This window comes from Chinchilla lanigera, unplaced genomic scaffold (assembly GCF_000276665.1).
Source record: "Chinchilla lanigera isolate Chin_1 unplaced genomic scaffold, ChiLan1.0 scaffold00048, whole genome shotgun sequence".
Lineage (NCBI taxonomy): Eukaryota > Metazoa > Chordata > Mammalia > Rodentia > Chinchillidae > Chinchilla > Chinchilla lanigera.
This window is the reverse complement of record NW_004955449.1, coordinates 13,924,021-13,928,345: the sequence shown is the minus strand read 5'-3', so window position 1 is coordinate 13,928,345 and position 4,325 is coordinate 13,924,021. Positions and strand designations below refer to the sequence as shown.

At 39.5% G+C, this 4,325-nt stretch overlaps 1 pseudogene; it reads left to right on the top strand.

Moving 5' to 3' along the window:
• The first annotated feature begins 3,911 nt into the window (after nt 1–3,911).
• The window catches only part of LOC102029809, a 17,604-nt pseudogene continuing 17,190 nt past the window's right edge, over nt 3,912–4,325 (top strand).

Here is a 4,325-nt window from a genome sequence, read left to right as displayed (position 1 = left end):
CTATTTTTTAAATGTAGATGATTTACTACTAGAAGCTTTTTCTAATTCTGATATTTATGTAGAATGTGATACAAATGTGTAACTTTCACAAGAGTAATAATTTAAGTAAATTCTTTCAATGCTTGAATTACTTCATTATTATTGATGAATTCATTAAGAACACAAGTATTCCTATTTATGTATAGAAAAGTGAAAGGCTAAATAAGCAAACTTCCTTTAAACATAGGTATACATCATAATTTATTTCAAAACTTAGGAAGAGAATGCAAATACTGGAGCTGTTGTTCCATTCTTCTCTGTCCAAAACATACCACAATAACCATTCTAAACTCACTTTGCTATAGAGCTTTGATGTGTTCTCACGAATGCTCAATGCACAGATCTACTAAATGTAACCATTACTACATAACCAGTTAGGACCACGGTTACAATGAATTTTTCATCTCTAGCTTAGGAGATATTATTCTTAATAAACTCTCATCTCTATAAAAATTAGCTTTAGGGAGAAAACATTTTACAGCAGGCTTAATCTTGGATTTATTATGTTAACAAATGTTTGATTCATCTCAAGACTGTACAAACACACTACAGAAAAAAAGTACAAAAGAAAAAAGATGGAATAGTTTTGAACAGCCATCATTCAATACCAGAACAAAATCCAAAGTAGCTAGGGGTAAACAGTATGATCTTAGAAAAAGAAAAAACAGAAAGAAAAAAAAAAAGCACATAAATGAGGGAGTAAAAGAAAGTTACAAACTGTGGGGATATTGTAGAACAAAAATTTTTAGGGGAATTGGGATTGAGCCCAGTGCCTCATTCATACTTGGCAAATGGTTTACCACTGAGCTTTACACCCAGGTATGTTTATAAAAATCATTTATATCATCTGCTGTATTAAGCTATTCTTCTAGTTTTGTGTCTCGTACTTTATAATAAATCTGTGCTTTTATATCTTCATATCACCCATTTGGTAAACAGCAAGGTTAGCTTCTAATAAAATAAATGCACATTTGGATTTAATTCCCATATTCCAAATATAATAAAAGACATAAAATTTTAAAGTAGAAAACTACAATTACAATCAGGTCCAGACCCAAAACAAACATATCTGTATATCAAAGTTGAAGAGTAACCCAAATTAATAAAGGAGTTATACTTCATGCATGCTAGTTTCCAATCCAAAAGCAGGCAGTGACAGTGGGAATTCAGTTTCTATGGAATAACTCTCACTAAATATGCTATATGTATGCGATAACAAAGATTAGCCATAGGTTCACTGTTTGAAACTAGAGTCAGGCACAAGACTGGAGAAAGGATCTTGGCTGTTACTCCTTACTCCAAAAGAAGGCTATAAAATCTGTTACCAACCTACTGCTATGGGCTCCAATTCTATCGGGAGGTAAGCTCCCAAGGAGACAGGAGACAAAAATAGAGCTTCATAACAACAGCTTGGTGTTAGGATCAGCAATATGCTGCAGTAATATCACAGTATAGCAGCCTTTAAATGACATTATAAAGCTTATTCCCAGATGACTATGGTGGCACATGCTTATAATCCCAGCAGCACTCTGGGGGCTGTGGTAGGAGGATCACAAATTTGAAGACAGCTTGAACTATATAGTAAGGCCCTGTCTTGAAAAACCTCTCAGAAAAAAAAAAAAAAAAAAAAAAAAAATTCCTGACTATGGAGAGGCCAAGTAAAAATAATAACCCAAAAATTATTAGGGAGTGATAAGTGAATAAAGTCTAAGAGGAGGAAGAGATAGGGGAAACAAAATACAAGATCTACTCATATAAGCCTGCTAATCAAAATTCTAAAACCTATTAGAAAATCTTAGGCTGAGAGTTCCCTATCAAAGTTACTCAGAACAGTAATTTACTATAAGTGAAATCAATTTTATGCAAATGACACAAAATTTAAAAATAAGCTTTAAATAAAATTTAAAAACAGGTTTAAATAAATGTGTCTAAAATGTTCAAAGTAGCTGGGCATGGTGGCACATGCCTGTAATCCCAGCACTCAGGAGGCTGAGGTAGGAGGATTGTTGCAAGTTTGAGACCAGCCTAAGAGTAAGCTCAAGGCCAACCTGAACTGTATGGCGAGACCCTGTCTCAAAGTGACAAAAAAAAAAAAAAAAAAATTTCAAAGTAGGGCCTGACAATCAAAAAAATGGGCAACTGAAAGGAATAGACACTTCTCAAAGTACAAATGACCAATACATGAAAATAATGTTCAATATTTCTTGCCATTACACAAAGGCAAATTAAATTAACACTGAGATATTATCTTGCTCTAGAAAGAATGGCTATCACCAAGAAATAAAATAATAATAAATGCTGGGAAGGCTGCGAGGGCAGCGGAGAGAAGGAACCCTTCTACATTGTTGGTAGGAATGCAAACTAGTACAACCACTATGGAGATTAGTATGGAGATGCGTCAAAAAACTAAAAATAGAAATTCCGTTTGATCCAGCTATTCCCCTTCTACGTATCTTCCTGGAAGAGTTAAAGATGTCATATTACAGTGATACATGCATACCCATCCTTATGCACAGTTTATAATAGCTAAAACTGGAAACAGCCTATATGCCCATCAATTGATGAATGGATTTTTATTTTTTTATTATTATTATTTTTTTTTTTGGTTTTTCTCTGGTACCGGGAACCAAACTCACGACCTTGTGCTTGCCAGGCAGGCGCTTTTGCCGCTGAGCTAAATCCCCAGCCCCTCGTGAATGGATTTTTTAAAATGTGATATTTATACACAATGCAGTACTATTCTGCCATAAAGAGGGATAAACCCGAGTCCTCTGTAGGAAAATGGATGCACCTCAAGACCACAAGTAAAATGAGACACACAAGTGTAAATATTGCACCCAAAATATAAAATAAAAGAAAATAAAAAGTAGGGAAATCTTTTCCAATTGGAAAGGGTATAAGAATTGGAGGGTGGGCAACCCGTGAACTCGGATTAAAGGAGGAAAAACACCGCCCCCTGGGCCCACAAAATTGGGGACTACTACAGCATACAGGCATCCAGGCGGCGAGCCCGCGGCAGAGCCGACCTTAGGCTCGTCCTAGGGACAACACCAAGGCACAGCTGGAGCGTGGACCGACGGCGCCAGCACCACATCCACCACCTCCGCCACTGAGGAGACTCTGGGTTTAAGGACGTCGCCGCTGCCCGGCTTCTCCGGCTCTTTCCCTTCGCCGGCGCCTTCCTAACCGGGAAAACCCTCCAGGCCCTGGGCTCTGCGGACTCCGACTCTTCCGATTCCTAATTGTGTCATTTCTTATTTTTCCCGTGGAAGGGACCCACGTCCCCGCCGCCCCCGAGAGGAGAGCCGTTCATCTGCGGGCGGGGCTGTCCGGCCCTCCGGCTGCAGGGAGGGAGGGAGGGAGGCCTGGGGTGGGCGGGGAAGGAGGAAGGACGGCTGCCCCCGCAAGGGCTGTGTTTCCTCTTTGGTTGGAGGCAGAGGCGGCGGTAATGGCGGATGGTGGGTTGTGGGCGGTGGCTATTGTGAGGGACAATGAGTTCCTCAGTTCCAACGGGCCAGCCTGGAAGATTGTCCCTGTAAACTCTTCTGCCTGGCTGACTTGACAAGAATTAAATGGAAAAGATATGTATGGCAAGGCCCAACTTCTGTCCCTATTCTGTTTCCGGTGACAGAGGACGACATTTTGAGTAGTTTTAGTCGCAGCCTTCAGGCTGATGCTACTTAGTGTTTAGCGGCGAGATTAAAGACTTGGAAGAAGAGAATTGTGGATATTTTGGTGGGGGGAAGACCCCAATTTTGCTGGCCTCATTCACCATGACTTATCAGAACAGAAAGATGGAGTGTGGGAGAACAGACTTTCCTATGAATGCTGTACTCTGCTTTTCTTTTTTCCTTTTTTTTTAAAATGGGGACTCGAACTCAGGACCTTGTGCTTGCCAGGCAGGCGCTTTTGCCACTGAGCTATATCCCTGGCATACTCTGCTCTTCAAAGCAGTTCACAATGTTAGAGCTGTGTATAATGAACCGAAACTTTGTACCTATTGGCAAGTAGTTTGTAAAGCCGTATGAAGAAAGATGAAAAACCTATAAATAAAAGTGAACACTTGTCCTTCTCTTTCACCTTTTTCTTGCATGGAGACAGCAATGTTTGTACCAGTGTGGAAATTAATCAACAGCAACCTGTATACCTTCTCAGTGAAGAGCATATTATCCTTGCTCAACAGCCTAATAGTCCATTTTAAACCCATTTGAACTAAATGGTACTCTCACAGGACAGGCATTCAAGATGTCTGATTCAGCTACAAAAAAAAAAAAAAAAAAAAAAAA